The sequence below is a fragment of the Camelus ferus genome, chromosome 9 (assembly GCF_009834535.1).
Source record: "Camelus ferus isolate YT-003-E chromosome 9, BCGSAC_Cfer_1.0, whole genome shotgun sequence".
NCBI lineage: Eukaryota > Metazoa > Chordata > Mammalia > Artiodactyla > Camelidae > Camelus > Camelus ferus.
In genome coordinates, this window is record NC_045704.1 from 23,356,133 (window position 1) to 23,373,760 (window position 17,628).

The 17,628-nt window shown below is 53.6% G+C and overlaps 1 long non-coding RNA gene across 1 annotated transcript; it reads left to right on the top strand.

Annotated features, from left to right (window-relative positions):
* Positions 1-8,262: 8,262 nt before the first annotated feature.
* LOC116665713 lies at positions 8,263-12,901 on the top strand. Its single transcript, XR_004322361.1, has 3 exons — positions 8,263-9,837; positions 10,584-10,681; positions 12,105-12,901. It is a non-coding gene; the product is annotated as an uncharacterized LOC116665713 (long non-coding RNA).
* The last annotated feature ends 4,727 nt before the right edge of the window (positions 12,902-17,628 follow it).

A 17,628-nucleotide genomic window follows, 5' to 3' on the forward strand; every position in this document is an offset into this window, starting at 1 on the left:
GTTTTGGTGTCTTTTTGAAACTAAAAAAGCTATGTCCAAGGTTTTCTGTGGGCCAGGTCACATTTGTAAATAATCACAGCGTATTCTCTGGCTGAGATCCTGACTTTCATTAGCTCTCCACCCATCCTGAGCCCCTCTTTACATTAAGGGGGTGACTTCTCCCAATCAAGACAAATAAATGGCAGAAGGAGGGCAAGGCTCCAAGCTGAGAATGCCAAAGCCGAAAGAGTGTCCGGGGGGGGGGGTGGACAGCAGGGGTGTGACGGGGCCTTGGTGTGGCCTCTCATCAGCTGCTGGGAGGAGAAGAGGGACTCAGAGAAGGAGCCCTCTGCCTGAAGTGGCCGCGGCCTCTTTGGGACTCTGGCAGGCCTGGCCCAGGAGTTACAGTTTCCAGGGGCCCTTTGACCAAACTCAACCAGATCACTCACAGCTCCAGCTCTGGAGTGGCCTCACTCACACCTACCTGCCTTTGCCCCAGCCCTCCAGCAGGACTGTGGGCGGGCAGGGAGAGGCCACAAGTGGGAGCACCCTCCATCCCTTCCCACTTGCTCTGGGCCACGTGGCTGCAGCCAACCTCAGTGGGGCCCTCCCCACCTACCTTGCCCAGGCCTACCCAAGAAGGGGCCCACTGGTAGGCCTGCACTGGGTATCCGGCCCTTCCACAGTTACGGCCCGGCAAGGAGCCAGTCCCGTGTCCACCACCCCACTGTGCCTACCCTGGACCAAGCCCCTCACACAACGACTGCCTGGTGAGGAGAGGCACCCGGCACCCCCTTGGCAGCAGTGATGGCCACCTGGGGGGGAGTGGTGCACACCCTCATGTCTGAAAGAACAGGGCCTGGGAGGAAGTAGCCTAGGAGGCTGGCAGGGCTGTCAGAGTTGACTCTCTCTAAGGGTAGAAAACTCTTTACCTTCTGTTTTTACCCCAACAGTGTTCACCTGAGCAGCGGACAGTAAATGCCAATGTGGGCTGGGACTGTTTCGAGAAATTATACATTCTTTTAAAATTCTGAAAGCTTTTGCTTTATCTGCCTATGTGGTTAACGGGGTGACTTGTCCCCTTCCCGCACACCACACCCCCCCCACCCTCTCCGTCCTGTGTCTTGCCACCTCCTCACCCATGGCCACCCTTGGCGGAGGAAAGGCCACAGCAGCCCAGTGAGGAGGCGGCAGCCTGCCCTGCCACCTGGGAACCAAGGAGGCAGAGCCCCACTGCCTGCCTAGAGGCCTGGGGCAGGCCACAGCTTGCTAGGCCCCAGCAAACCCTCTCTGAGTTCAGTGCTAATTCCAGTTTTTCTTGTTTGAGGGGGCCAAGCCTCGGCTTCCCCCTTTGCCCCCAGAACAGATCCCAAGACAAGTGGGGGAGGGGCACCCCTCTTGCCCTCACCCCTCCCCCTCCCATCCCACTGTCCCATCTCCAGGGGTTTCCTCTCTCAAAGCTGTCAGTGCACAAAAGGGCACCCCTCCTGCCACAGATCCTGAGGTCTAAGACAGGCTTTGCTGGGGACAAGACAGCCCCAGGAAAGGGATGGGGCTGGCGAGGTTCTCAGTGTGGCCCCCAGTAGACAGAGCAGCCTGCTTGAGGGGGAGGTGGCAGCTTGGGGTGAACTGCCTAGCACGTGCTCTGTGTCCAGCCAGAGGGACCCTCAGGGAATGCCGCTCCTCACCACCCACTGCAAGGCCCCCCACAGTTCTCCTGCAGGCAGCCTTCGCTAAGACCTACTTCACGATCCTGGCACTAAACACACCTCAAATATTTATTGGATGCCTACTATGTCCCAGGGGAGTGCACAGGCTGGTGGCCCCAAGATGTGCATCAAGGGTGATGGGGCAATAAGGGGAAGCTCAAAGTATGAACTAGAGGCCACCAGGGAAGGCTTCCTGGAGGCAGTAGCTTTGACCCAAGACCTGGCCACAGACCAAGTCCAACATGCCTGGATGCCTCTGCCTTGCACTTTCCCACCAGAGGCACTAGGGACCTCCCTAGCTCAGTAGGCCACTTGAGCCCAGTGTCCCCTGAAAGAACTGTTCAGGGGAGCCAGCGTCCAGGGAAGGAGCAAGGGCAGAAGGGAGAGAGGGAGGTGGTGCCCCTTTGCGCCAGATACTTCCTGATGGTTGAGCGATGTCACCCTTATCTCCTGGATCTCCTGGGAATCTGTGAACATGGGGTTTGGCCATGACACCTGTGATGAGCCATTGGGACTGGTGAGGAGTGTCTGCCCCTCCCAGGTCTCCCGCCCCCTCCTTCCCAGGCAGGAACCTGCCAGGCCTCCTCCGAGATCTGCTGATTTCATGGGAGGAGAGGGGGCAGTGGTGGGGGAGATGTGGGAGGCCACTCATGGAGCAGGTCAAGGGGGAGCAGAAACCCTGACCTTGCTCAGCCACAAGGCCTCACCCTCCAGGCACCCACGGCCCTTCCACAGACACAGGGCAGCATCCCACCTGTTCCTTCCCTATGTCAATGGGTGGGTCAAGGCTTTTCTCTTCTTTTCTTTAAATAAAGAAAAACCACCAGCACCTTTGAAAGTCCTTTCTTGTCTCTGTGAAAGGCTATTGCTATCTGCCTTCTCTCAACACCTCCACTTCTCCCCTCCCCCATACCCCTTTCTGTGGATACAGGATTTGACGTAAGCGGAGACATAGGAAAGATACCAATTCATATCAAAGCATCCTAGCCCCATCCCAGAGCAATTAAAAAGCCAGATGGACTCTCTGGGAAAACGGCATTAATAACTCGAACAATCTGTGCAGGCCGGCAGGGACCCAGGAGCTGGGGGTGGGGGTGGGGGTGTGGGGAGGCTGGGGTGCTGGAGCATGAGCTCAGAGCAAGGTCTCAGCCGCGTTGTGGCCAGCTGGGGATGGGGCCATCACAAAGGGATGCCTAGGTCTGGCCACAGCTGGGCTGTCCCCTCCAGCCCCGGCAAGGCCCACTATACACCCTGGATCCTGGTCGCTGTAGACGGAGCCAGACAAATGTGGAACCCATTACTCAGGCAGCCACAGCCTCAGCCAGCCCCATTCTGGCACCCAAGAGCTTTCTGTCTCTTCACTTTTGTTATTTATTATTTATTATTTTTCTAGGTTTCTGGCCCCACCCACCTGAAACAGGCCTCCCTGGGTGCATGTCTCTCCAAGATGCCCATTCTCTTCATTAGCTGTGCCCAAGCCTACTGCTCATCCCTGAGAACAGCAGAAGATGGTGTTGGGGACCCCAAGGAGGCCTGAGCCCCAATGAGTTTCCCCGTAGATGGCAGAATGGCAGACACTTTCGGCAAGACCAGCTGAGCTCTCAGAAGCTGGCATGATTGCTAGGGGAGCAGGGAGCAGGGGGTCTGCACTGCCTGGCTGCCTTGTGGGGCCCAGAAGGGGCTGAATGAGACCCACAGGAAAAGAACCTTCTGCTGCTCCGAAGACTTTTCTAGGCAGAGCCAACAAGTCAAACTCTTCCATCGCCCCATTTTTCAGACGATGATTTGAAGACCCACCTAGGGTGGACTTAAAGACATGGTTTCCTTATCTCCAACAAGTTGAGTTGGGAATTGGTGTTTAAAAAAAATCCTCTGTGATTCTTACACACCCAGAGAGCCGTTTGCTGAACTTCATCCTCCCTGACTCCATCTTCCCTGTCTCCTTGTCCCCAGCCTCCACTCTCACCCTCACCCTCCCTGGAAAATGTTCTCCCCAAGGTCACCATGTGCTCCTGGAGCCAAATCACAGGAACTCGCCTGGGATCCTGCCTTTCTTGGCCTCTTGCTGGATTTGGCCCCAGTGGACATCCAGAGTCTGGTCCACAGCAGGTCTTCAACACGTGTGTCTGAACACACAGATCTCATTGCAATTCATCTCCTTTAAAAAAGCATCCACACCTTCTCCTCTCCATTCAGGGGTCTGTTGGGTTGGCCTGAGGTCCACAAAGCAGAAGTTTGAGGGTTTAGAGGCAACAGAAGGGCACCGAAAATAAGGCCCCTCTGTGCTGGCTCACTCTAGGTTGAGTCTTTGCTTCTACAAAGTTCAGTTTTAAATGCAAGAATCCTAAGAAAGGTAATCTCTCCAGCTTTAGATAATCCTCAATACCTCCATGGGATGAGCTTACCAGCAGGTTTAGCCAGGCCCCAAGGAGATGGTGCTCTGTGGGGAGTGTACCAGGAGGAGGGGAGAGGGTTGGGGAGAGGCAGTGCAGTGCACCCCAAGGCTGTCGGACCAAGCTGCTCGGGGCTCTAGGCTGCTGGAGTCACGGCATTGCTGCTGTAAAGGTCTTTCAGCCCTTGTTTCCCCTTTTGCGTCTCTTCTAGGCTGACTGGCAAAGTTGTTATTGAGGGACAATGGCCCAAGAGTCGGGGTATCAGTGGCCAAATGTGATGTCGTAGGGCCAGGCTATGTCACCCAGTGACCCAGACAGGGTCTAAAAGGAGCCATCGTGGCCTGTTCCAAGCCCTCTTGGATCTGATGCTATTTCTGCTCCTTGGCAAGTGGGAGCCAAACTTTCACCAGAAAGCAAGCCTCTGCTTCCTGAGCAGCCCCTGGCCCTACCCTACCCAGCCACGGAAGCCCCAGCAAGTCCTCCCCCTCCCCCAGCCAACCCAAACACTCTCCCGGCACCCCCCAGGAATCCGAGCCACTCTGGCTGGTAAGGAAACGTGGCTGATTTATGGCGGCCCTTCCCGCACATGTTGGGCAGTCATCTCAGCTGAATGTGGCAGCAGAGCCCCAGCTCAGAGAACAGGGGGCCAGGGGTGTCAGGGATGGGGTTCCTGCCCCAGAGGGAGCCACCCGTGACCTTCAACATCAGGTTCAGACCCGTCTGAAGTAGCCTCCTCAAGTGATTTACAATTTGCAAACACGTTTTATTTGATCCCTCAGTTTTGCTAGAGCAATTACAGTGACTAAGCATGACAAATCACTCCCAACACGGTGTCTCCACGCTGTTAGGAAATGTGTTTGCTTCACTATTTTGCCTGGTGCGGCAACATTTTAAAAATAGACTCATTCACTGTCGTTGAAGGCAATTTGTTCCAAATTTTCCCACTAATTTGATTTTAATCTGATATTTAAAATTCGTGTGACCACAATCCCACTAATTTATAGGGAATAAGCCCTACCTGGCAGCAGTTTAATTGGCCTTAACCCAGGAGGCCACAGGACGAAGGATTTATCCTAGGACAACCTGAAGGCGCTGGTGGCCTCACTGCTTAACTAGACGACTAATTCAGCGTTGCAAGTGCCACTTGCCTGGAGCCAGTAACAGTGAGTGTGGGCTGAAGGCCACAGCTGCCCTCCTGCAGAGCCTTGGCACATAGTAGGTCAACGGCCCTCACTGAGCAGATGCAACCAGCCCAGGTGTCCTGGCCTGATGCACCCACTGCTGAACTGGGTGCTGGAGGAAAGCAGTTTGTCCACAGGTTATAAATAGCAATGTCCTCTTTCTCCCATCCCACGGTCGGAATGGGCCATCAAAGTTGGGCCTGCAGCCCTGGCACCAACAGACTCCAGACTTCACTTCTTACCGTCTGTGGGGCCTTCACCACATCTCTTCATTTTTCTGAATTTCAGTTTCCTTATATGCAAAAAGTATGCAAAACAAGCCCCACATCATCGAGTTGTGAAAGGTAAACAGGCAAAACTTGTGAGACACTTGGCCAGGGCAGGAGGCAGAGTGGGCGCGGAGGCCACGCCTGGTCCCTGAAAAACTCTCCTGGAAGGAGACAGCCGTCTGAATAATTTAGGGCAAAATCCTTGTACCCAGAATAACCCAATTTCTGAAGTCATTTTAATGTTGTCTAGATTTCTTTCCCCCCAGGATGTCTTCTGTTTTCTTAGGAAGCCCTTAATGAGTCCCCCTTGGGTGCAGAGCCCCCATGCCAGTGACCTTGAAGGCTGACCCCAAGGTCAAGCCCTCCTCCCCTGCTCTCGGCAGAGCAGGCAAGGGTGCCCCATGGCTTGCCTTGGGTTCTTTTTTTCTTAAATTTTATTTTTTATTGATGGTAGTCGATTGACAATGTTAGTTTCAGGTGTACAGCAAAGCGATTCAGTTATACATATACATATATCTATTCTTTTCAGATTCTATGTTATCACAAGAAATTGAATATAGTTCCCTGTGCTATACAGTAGGTCCTTGTTGTTTATCTATTTTATATATAGCAATGTGTATCTGTTCATCCCAAGCCCTTAATTTATTCTGCGCTCTTTCCCCCTTGGTAACCATAGTTTGTTTTCTATGTCCGTGAGTCTGTTAGTAAGAGGTTCTTGATACAAATGCGGAATCCCAGAGGACAATTCCTGGTCAGTGAGGACAAGCATCCTCATTTTGCGGTGGGGGAGGGGGGGTTCAGCTTCCCCAAACTCTGAGAGACCAACCCCTGTTACTGGTGGATGGAAGCAGGAGGATCTGCTGTGTGTGTCGGGGGTCGGGGGACACTTACCACCCTCCCAGCCTCCCTCAGTTCCCCACTGGGTCATAGCAGTGTTTGGCCGACCAGCTGGTTCCCGTTTGTCGACCCAGGAAGTGAGGCGGGAGCCTTCCCACTGCCCTGTGGGGGCGGCCTGACTGGGCTCACACAACCAGGACAGCTCCTGGGGTCCAGGAGGGGTGAGGAGGCTTTGGCCAAGCTTCCCCAGGGCTGGGGCCTCCGGCAGGAAAGAGCTCGGGAACCTGTCCTGCTTCTCCCTTCGCTGCCGGGAAGGCCACCACGAGAGGAATTTGAGTTAATGAGCAAACTCCTCGGGCAAGTCCTCGGGCGAGGAAGGAAGGCGGCCTTCCTCTGGGGCACCTCCACCTCACAGCTCAAGCACAGGAAGCAGTTGGCCGCCACTTGTCAAGGGAGGGCAGCAGGGATGGAGAGGGGCCAGGAGGCCTTAAATCATTGCCTTGTTCACAGCCAGGTCAGCCGGGCTTGGTCCCAGGGAAGCAGAAAGGAGGGAAGGCAGGTCCGGGATGGGGGGCCTCTCCCTGGGGAGAGTGTTGTCCTGTGCAGAGACGGGTGCAGGAGTGTGCTGTGTGCCTCCAGACTCGGGGCTGACTCTGGGCCGCGGGCTGGAGGAGCGTTCAGGCCCAGGAACAGCAAAGGGTCCTCCCAAGAGCGATTCCCATGTTCACCAAGGCCCGACCTCTCTTTGAGCAGCAATCTCATCTGGGAGAGGTGGAAGCATGTGAGTCATGGGCCAGGCCCCTGAGCCCAGGGGAGGTGGGGACGATGGCTCTGAGCCCAAAATGTGTCAGAGGCGAGATGAGCATCTTGAGTGATGTGCCGTTTATGTAATTATGTGGAGCAGCACTGCCCAGGGTGTGTGTGAGCCCGACCAGAAAGGAGAGCAGCTCGCTTGGGTCCTCTACTCACTGGGCTGCACCCCAGGCCTCCCCAGAGGCCCAGATGCTCACCAAGGAGCCCATCTGCCAGTACCAGTGATGAGACCCGGGCAGGGGCAGGATCAGCACCTGGGTTCCTACGCTCCGTATCCAGTGGGAGGATCTAACTCTCTCCACCCCCAGATCCACCCAGGAAAGTAAAACGCTCATGTATTCCCAATACTCTCCCTACTGGCTTTAGTCCCTGACCTCCTCCTCCTCCTCCCCCACCTCCACCCAACATTCCTCAACTTAATTTACTTTAGTTTTTAATGTTTAAAATTAAATCAGCTGCATGTTGTTTGGAACATCTTTGGGAATTTCAGAAGTTGGAACAGCATGTCGGAGACATTGCAGAGCCAAGTTTGGGGACCCGCACCACCCCACCCCCATCTTCCCTCATTGTGGAAGAGAGCGCCCTCTCTGCTCTCCCCAGGAGACAAGCTACTGGGATGGTACCCCCGCAGCACATTGGTTTTGAAGGACTTGCTGCCGGGGGTGGCAAAATGGTTACACAAGCGCTGGGCCTGCCTTCCCACCCACCGGGGGCGTGAGACCGTGAGTGTCCTCACCTCATCACACACCTGCTGTGTGACCAGGCGCCGATTTGGCAGCCTCTCTGTTTGAGCGTGTCTGAGAGGTGTGCCGAGATTCCCAGAGGCAAGATGATGAATGGGTGTCCCTGCAGAACAGAGCAACCACAAGAACCTGATCCCAGGACGAGTCACACTGAGGAGGACCAGGACCAGGCCACCTGGCAGCCAGGAGGGGAATGTGAGTCAGAAACCAGCTATCCACCTGCCAGCCCATCACTCTCCTGCGCAAGAGAGCTCAGGCTTGGAAGCCAGAGGGCTGGAGGACCAAGGGTTGAGGGTTTCCCCTCCCGCTTCTGGAGCCCGGCGTTTAGATCCATGCCATCCAGGTCGCGGGTGATGCTGGTGGGCTGGCCAATGAGGGATATTAGTGCTCCTTGGCTCATGTTGGGATGAGCATGAAGGCTGGGGACCCTAAGATGGTACCGGCATCATCAAGGCATCTTCAGCTTTGGCAAAGGGGAACTCTAGCATTACCTTCTCTTTGAGATCCCGCTCAGGAGACTGCAGCTGTGGTCATCTCAGGGCTGCCCAAATAGCTCCTCAGAGGCAAAGGTGAAATCCAGCGGCAGGAGACAGGCAAGAGTTGATTTTTCACCTTCTTCTTGTGTCCTTTGCTACATTGATCTTGGCATTGTACACCATGGCCCTTGGTCAAGAGCGGGCTGGGACCAGAATCTCTCATCAGTATTCTTTGAGCTCTGGGTTGTCTGAAACACGGGCCCGTATTGCCAAAGCACAACTAACCATTAAATGGTCCGGTGCAACCTTTCATGCATTCATTCATCAGTTCCAGAAAATTCTTACCCATTAATCCTTGAAACATTGCTTCTGCTGCATGTCATCTCTCGTCTCCTTCAGGGAAAATGTTAACCATAGGTTATACCTTCTCTTCCTCTTTATCTCCTATCACCTCCTCCGTAGTTTCTTTTTGTCTCTATGCGCTACGTTTGCGATTTCTTCTGACTTCTTTTCTCATTCCCTTATTCTCTCCTCAGCTACATTTCCTCGGCTAATAAACCTCTCCATGGAGTTCTTAATTTGGGTGATTGTCATTTTTATTTCTAGAGACTCAATCCTTTTTTCACTTTTTATTGATTCCCATTGTTGTTTTTTTTTTATCATTTTTTATCGATTCCTATCCCCTGCATTTATTTTTAAGCATGTCCTATTTCTTTAAACATCATATGCACACTTCTTTCCTTTGAATTCTGCAGGGTCTATTTCTACTTCCTGTTTTCTTCTCCTAGGTTTTGCTGTAGCGCCTTATTATCTTGTGTGTCTGATCTTCTTTGAGTCTGTGCTGCTCACTGGGTTAGGAAAAAAATGTTTGAAAAAAATTTCAGGTTTAGGACCACAGTACCTTCCACTGGAGAGCATTTTTATTTGCTTCTGCCAAGCATCAAAGACACCTTAACCAAACACCTTAACCAACCTTGAAGGCTGGAGGTTCCCCAGCTCACCCAGGGCATGAGACTTGATTGCGAGATCATGGGAAGGCTGGTCTACTTCTGGTTCACCCTCATCCTCAGGGTGTAGCCCTTTGGAGTTCCACATCAATGTGGGATGGTGTCTTATTATCGGGCCCCACCTGTGTGAGCGCTGGGATTTCACTTCTGTCTCTCTCATTTCATGAGGCTGTCAAAATAAAATTCAAATCTGTCAGGATCAGACAGTGCCTTGGGGGAAAACTGTGGCTTCTCCTCTTGCTCACTTGTCTGGATTCCTTTTCCCCCCAGTTTTGGCCTGGCAGTTCCCTTTGGCACTGCTAACTCTTTAGTGCTTTTAAACTATGTTAACATTTTTATCCAGTATTTTTAGTTGTTTTCAGTGTGAGGATGGGACCAAATCATCTAGCCTGCCATTCGTGGAAGCCAGAAGTGCTCCCTCAGTCACTCTGTGAGTATTTGTTAAGTGCCTACTGTGTGCCAGGCACTGTTCTGGGGCAGAGCAGTAAAGCAGACAGACAGAGCAGATTCTCGTGGGGTCACTGTCTCTCTGGGGAGGCAGACAATAAACAGGAGTTACTCAACCGATTAGTTAATTACAGCTGTGACGCGCATTGGGAAGTAAGGAAACTCGGGAGTGATGAGAAGAAGCCTTGCCCGCTTCTTGGGCTCAGGGAAGTCATTCTTAGGGATGTGATGTTTCAGCTGAGATCAGAGGAAATCGCTGGGATTCGTAAGTAGCGGGGCTGGATTGAGAGAATCCAGGCAGAGGGAACAGCACGTACAAAACTTAGCAGTAGGATCGTGGCATTCTAGGGATTGAAGGATGTCCATGTGGCCACAGCACATGGAGCAGGGCAGAGGGGGTGGGGGCCAGGGGCAGGAGGTGAGGCAGGAGGTCGGCTGGGTCAGACTCTCAGGCCCTCACAGGCAGGAGTTCAGACTTTGGTCAACACGTCGAGAGCAACAGGAGCCACGGAGAGCATAGAGGTCAGGCTTGCCTGTTAGGATCTCCCTGCTGTGGTGTGGGGGCTGGATCACAGTGGGCAACAGGGCCTGGGTCAGGCCAGTGAGGAGGCTTTGTAGCACAGAGGTGGGCGGATTTGAGAGATGTTTCAGGGGTAAGAGAAGGATTGCCATCAGGTTTGACTATAGCATTGTCCCAGATCATGCTGGTTAATCTCCGTTTGGTCTCAGATCCTCACTTCACCTGCTGTCTGCCCTGGGCGTCTGGCCTGTGTGGGACACACTGAGGGCCTCCCGGGCCTCTGGCTTCCTGTTGGGTTTGGCCAATGGTAAGAGATCAGAGGAAGGAAGAAGCAAGAGGCTGGGGCGTCTTCTCTCTCCTCCCTTCCTGCTTCAGCACTCCATCTGCATATCCATGAGACTCCAGCTCCTCTCAGGCACCCTGTCCTCTGCTCTCCGTGATCCAGTTCTCATGGGGCTCTGGTGGCACAAATGCCTTTCCTCCCCCTAGCCCCCAGAGCTCTGTGGTGGTGACCACTGCTGCTGTGGCTGGTCTCTGGGGGCCTTGACACCCCTTCTTGATTCCTTCAACCCTGGTCACACCCCACAAGCCATCCCTTTGTTAACATCCCTCTACTGGAAGCATCAGGGCTGAGTCTGGTTTTCTGCCAAGGACCCTTGAGTGATCACCAATATTCAGGTTTTTTCGCTTTAAAGAATCCGGAGACACAGATCTGTCTGGGAATCCTGGAGGGGGGCCAGTCCCTCGTGGCAGCCAAAGGGGTGGTGTCGGAGCCACATGAAGTCCCTGCCGCCATCTGTGTTCTGTAAACAAACACCCGCGTGCGTGCAGGGTAAAGCCAGAGCCCGGTGACAACCACGGCTGTGACAATTTTATAGAGCCCCAGTATCAGAGAAGACAGAAGTAATTAGGAAAATCATAAACATATCTAGTGTCTTCCGTCTGGCTGCTGCGCGTTCCAAGGGCGTTCTTTCCAGTCCGCATTCACATTCAGGTTCCAGACACTTCTTAAAAGAAGTGTCAGAGTGGCTGGGGTCAAAGTACATCTGATTTCTGGGGTGGGCGTGATGGGCCCAGTGCTGAGCGGAGTTCCGGCTCCCTGCTCTCTTCCTCCCTCTCCTCTGCCTCCCACTTCCCTGCCTCCCTCCGGAGCTGAACTTCCTTCCCTTCACTTTCACTTTGGACAAGCCTCTCCTCAGAGGTTGACAGATGTTGAGAATCGTGCTTCCAAACATTGTGGGTTCATTCCTCGCTTGCTCACTCCCCACCAGCCTCTGTGCTGGAAGCTCAGGCACAGGGCCGAGTGCAAGGAGAAAAACCGAACTCCATCTCCTGGCAGAGGTGGGTGGTCAGGGAAGGGCCCCCGAGGAAGCAGCATTCAGGGGAGACCAAGGGGACAAGAAAGATCCCGGCACTCAGAGGACTCCTCCAGGGAGAGAAACAGACAGAACAAAGCTCCAGGTGGAGGCCAGCGAGCCAGATGAGCGGGAGGGACAGAAAATGAGGCAGGAGAGCAGGACAGAGATCAGCCCACTGGTGGCCCTGGACCGGGGCCGCCCTCCATCCCGGTCGGCTTGGGGCAGCCCTGGTTTACCCCAACTTCTCCAGCATAACTGTTCATAGCCTCCCCTTTGACTCACAAAGTGCCACTGCTTATTCAATAAATGATATGGTCACCCTACTTACAGGGCAGAGCATTGAAATCTAGATTTTTTTTCATATTTTAACAGCAACGGGAAGTGGTCAGAGGATTTCGAGCAGGAGAGTGACAGGACCCAAGCTTTTCCCTTCAATCACCAAATATTTACTGAGTGCCAGTTGTCCTCCTCAGCTCCAGGGCACAGCCATGAGCCACATCTAGAGGAACTTCTGCCCTCATGGAGCTGACATTCCACTGTTAGACATGCCGACAAATGTCTAACAAATTTAACTAACTCTCCACCACTCGGTGCCCTCAGCAAGTCGAGGTGCCCATGGAACAGATAGAAAGATGAAGCCAACCTGCTGGCTCTTTTTCTAAATTTAATAATTGGAAAATCATAAGCTACTTCCCATGAAGTCTGCTCCCAAATTTACCCCTGAGGGAGGTCTCTGGGGTAAGCCGCTTGCAGTGTGGGTTGCCCTTGATGCCCCGCTAACCCACATGCCTTGGCTTCCATGGTTGGTGAGCCTAGCTGTGTGCTGGTTGCTCTGACAGGGCCCTTACGCCAGGCTGGTCCATTGCTCTAGGTAACAGGTTTACAAATGCCCACAGAATCCTAGCTTGAGTGGTCTAAGCAGAAAGGAGCCTATAACACTGGCATATGTCACCAAAAATCCTGCCTCTGTGCTAGGGACTCAGGCATAGTGCCAAGTGCAAGAAGGAAAACGAAACTCGGCAAGATGTGTCTTCAGGCATGGCTGGATCCAGCAACCCTACTATGTCATCAAGAGTCCTCTCTCAAAGGGACCCCTCCTACACTGCTAGTAGGAATGTAGTTTGGTGCAGCCATTATGGAAAACAGTAAGGATATTCCTCAAAAAATTAAAAATAGACTTACCATATGATCCAGCAATCCCACTTCTGGGTATATATCCAGAAGGAACTCTAATGAGAAAAGATACATGCACCCCAGTGTTCATACAGTGCTATATACAATAGCCAAGACATAGAAGCAACCTAAATGTCCATTGACAGATGACTGGATACAGAAGTTGCGGTATATTTATGTAATGGAATACTACTCAGCCATAAAAAAGAATAAAATAATGCCACTTGCAGCAACATGGATGGAACTAGAAATCATCATTCTAAGTGAAGTAAGCCAGAAAGAGACAGAAAGATACCATATAATATCACTCATATGCAGAATCTAAAAAAACAAAAAAGGACACTATGAACTCATCTACAAAACAGAAACAGACTCACAGACTTAGTAAAAATTCTTATGGTTACTGGGGGGAAAGGAGGTGGGAAGGGATAAACCTGGGAGTTTGAGATTTACAAATGTTAGCCACTATATAGAAAAATAGATTTTTTAAAAGTTTCTTTTGTATAGTACAGGGAACTATGTTCAATATCTTGTAATAACTTTTAATGGAAAAAAAATATGAAAACGAATGTATGTATGTATATGCATGACTGGGACACTGTGCTGTATACCAGAAATGGACACATTGTAATTGACTGTACTTCAATTTAAAAAAAAAAAGTCCTCTCTCACAGCATTTCCTGGTTTTGCCATCCCTTGTGCTGCCTTCGGTCTCCTGTTAGAGGCTCCCAGTGACCCAAGAATAGAGCTTGCTGGACCCAGCAACACAGAATAGAGCCTCAATTTTTGGAAAGTTCATCAAAAGTCCTGGAATTAGGATCTCTTGGACCATACACTCCTCACTGAACCAGCCACTGTATCCAGGAGGATGGAAGATACTCACTGGCCAGTCCGGAGTCATGTCCTCACCCCCACAAACACTTTGGGAGGGAGATCAGCCTCACTCATACTGCATGGAATGAGAGTGGGAGTTTCTCCCAGGAAAATCCAGGTGTCATGACTAGAATGAGAGAAAATGAGGCAGGCAAAACAGTTAGTGTCCACTGTATGGGTGTCTCCCAAAGAAGTAAAGCCTGTGGAGAGTGAGGACGACTTCAGGTGACTCCTATGCCATTGCTTCCAAAGTAAAAGCAAGTCCACCACCCTGGAGGAGGGAGTTGGTGGGTTTCTGGAGTCAGCTGCTGTGATGGGGGCCCCAGATTCGTTCCTGACATCTGCCCCATGTCAGGCTGCCAGCAATCTCTCCCTACAGGCAACAGAGGTCCTCTGGGCCTCAGGCTCTCTTGGAGATCTGTGACTCTAGCCCATGGAGGCAGGGCTGCAGGGGACACACGTGGCGATGGACAGCTGCCCCAAGAGAGACCTCAGAGTGGCTCCAGGCAGAGGCCCCTCCTACTGCTCCCACCCAACACCTGCCCAGAGGGGGATGAGGGCTTGGGAGCTGTAATCAGTCCTCTGAATCCAGTGGGTCCTGTTCCCGTGGGCCCCTGGAACTCCCTGACTTTAGGTATTCTGAGGCCTCCAGCCCTAGGGTGGGGATTCTGCCTCCTGATCCCTGAGACCAGAGTTGGGGGAGGGGAAGGAATTTTGTGGGGTGGGGTGATGCTGGCTACAGGGGAGGTTAGGAGGGGACTTCTGCCTTCTGGTCTTAGGAAGAACCTCCGAAGAACAGATTGTCCCTCATGCCCCTTGTCACCTAGACTCAAGGATGCTGCTTGGTGGTGGGGAAGGAAGCATCTCGCTGAGCATCAATGGCCTGCAGCCGCTTTTGTACGTTTCTCAGCTGCTCTGGCAGGGGGCAGGGTGGGGGTCTCACCAGCCTGTTGATGGGGTGAGGGGTAGGAGGCTCCTGAGGTCCACTGGACTTCATCAGATTCTCCAACTATAAATGGCGAGGCTGGTACCTACCACGAGGCCACTGCCCTTCTCAGCCTCACTCCTACCATAGAGAGGCAGTGAGGTCAGGGAGGGAGAGGCAGAGGCCTGGGAGGTGAGGAGCAAGGCCTTTGGAAGCAGTACAGCACTCATCTCTCCTGGGAGGGTGAGAGCCCCCAGCTCAGGAAGAGAGGGAGACACTGTGGCCCAGGCTGGCGAGCGGGGAGCCCTGCCAGGGACCAGGACGAGGGCTTCCTCTCCGCATCTTCATGCCACAAGATGTAAAATAATCCCCTCGGCTCAGAAAAACACATTTTATGGCCGTCTGACTCATTTCCCACAAAGCTAGGTTCAACCCCCCTCCCCCCTTCCCCCCCACGTGTAGAGCTTTTGTTTTGAAAAATAAAAAATATGTTGAAAATTTCAAGATGACTTTTAGACATAAATAGTTCCCTTCCTCACCCTCGTCCCAGACTCCCCTCACCTAATTTCCCAAACACTGGCTGCCAGAGCCTCAGGAGGACCCAGTCCAAGTGGGTGTGGGAAGGCCCTGAGCGACACAGCCCCCGGGGCCAGACCAGTGGGTGCCTGGAGCAGTGGGGCATGGAGATGGGCCGAGGGGCCCTTCAGGGAGGTGGGCCTCCCTCTCTGGCATCTGCAGCAGTGCCTCTGATCCTTCTGGTCCCACGTGAGCCCCAACAGCACTATCACACACTCCAAGCCTTGCAGTCTCTCCAGGTCTGAGTCCCTCTCGAGAGTTCCTGGGGCCGCAGGTAATGCCTGGCTGTTTCCTTCCCACCCCGGCTCTCTGGGCTAAAGGTTGTCCCCGAGGTGATCTCACTCAGCTGGGATGCACCCCCAGCCCCAGCGGCTACACCGCTCCTCCCCAGGCCAGTGAGGAGCTGTGCTGAGTCTCACTGCCCTTTGGGGTGGGGGGACCTACAAGTGAACCATAAAGGGGGGCCTGCCTTCCCCCATATACATCAGGGCTTTTGATTCCCCCACACACGCACTGGGGCTTGGCCTTCTGGCTCTCTCTGACTCTGCCATTCCTTTAATTCCCCAACAATCCCAGGCCATAGGTATCAGCGTCTCCATTTCTCAGACAGGAAACGGAGCCCCAGACAGCATGTGACCCATGTCAGCTGAGGGAAGGCCAAGGGCAGACAAGTGGGCAGCCTCAGGGCTCCCGCTGACCCCCAGAAAACTCAGGAAGAGCACCCCTGTCGGAAGCCCAGGGCTCAGTCGGAGGGCCATCCCAGGAGGCTCCTGGTTTCTGGCATGTGGCAGACACACTTGGAGGATGTGCAGCCCGCAGAGCCGGCCTCCCCTCCCTGCCAGGCAATGGGCACATTAAGGCCCTGCACACAGTACTCAGGGGGCTGCTGTCCCTCCATCTTCCCAGAGGACAGCCTGAGGAAGCTTCCTCAGGGTCTCCAAGGGAGGGGCAGCCACCTGTGGCCAGGCAGGGGCACCAACAACACCAGCTTCCATTGAACTGACAGCCCCAGATAGACAGGAACCTGCCACCCTTGGGCCAGGCACCCCAGATCAGGATAAGACAGAGGCTCCATCCCCAGCTGCAGCAGCCTTCCTGGGGCCCAAGACAGTGGGCCAGTGGGCACCCAGAGCCCAGCCCCCTGAGAGCTGCCCAGGTCATGGGTCTGCCCATTTCTTGTCCACTGTAGTCCACACTGGGAGGTGACCTGGGCTCCTGTTTCTCCAGGGCTCTGCTCTGCCCTCCCACCCAGGAAGCGGCTGTGGTGGGGAGGGGGCGGGTGGTGTCTCACTGTCAAGGGCTCCACTGGGATGGCCCTGGGGTTAGCTGGAGACAGGCAGTGGGGTCATGTGGGTTGGGGTCCCCCAGGCTGCCTGGGCCACGGACATCAGGGGAAAGACCAGAGGTGACCTGGACTTCCTTAACCACAAGAAAATGACTCAGCTAAATTGAGGAAGATTTCCGTTTCGGTAGACTACTTTTTCCACTATGGTAAGAGTTTTTTACCCACAAGCTCCAGAGGAGCTGGTACCCCAGAGAAGGGTTCGGGGAGTTTCGGTTTGAATAGTCGATGCTGATTCTTAATCATTATTTTGAAAAGGCAGCTCTTGGTTTTCCAGCAGGTGGCTGGGTCCTGGGGAGTGAAGCCAGGTGTGCGTGTGTATATGTGTGTGTGCGCGCACAAGTGCACACGTGTGCCTTGAGGACACTGGGGCCCAAGAAACGGAGATTTAATCAGGTATGTTTCCCTTCGCCCGGTGGCAAGCCTTGCCCAGATCTGCAGAAATGACCCCGATTCTGCGGCCCTCTGAGCCTGTTGACCTGAACGAGTCTAAACGGCTACATGGATTGAGGGCTCAGTCTGTGTCAGGCAGCAGGCTGAGCACATACCCACGCTACCTCAAAGCCCACTCCAGATTTTAGCTGAGACTCCTAGAGGGAAAAACACAGCCAGATGCAAACCCAGGCAGCCTAACGCCACCATAGACACTGATCACTGCCCCTACCTGCACTTTCTCTGGCTCCTGGCATCTCCTGACACTGTCCTAGCTCATCTGCTCTAGAAGCTGGCAGCTCTGAGCCCAGCAAGGGCTGAGGACTTCTCTGCAAGGGCCTTGCTCAAAAGCCAGCCCATCAGTGATCAGAAGCTGGGCCTTGCCCTGGATGCTGAGATGTCAAGTCAGGGCATCTCCAATGCAGCCTTGGCTCCCAGAGACCAGCCCAACACTGAGCCCGGGAAGGCGGAGCCTGGCAGATGGGGTCTTCCAACAGCGAAGGGCCCGGCCCTGTCCCTGCAACTTGCAGCCTAACAAAGGTGATGAGGGCAAGTCTTAGTCCAGATGCTTGATG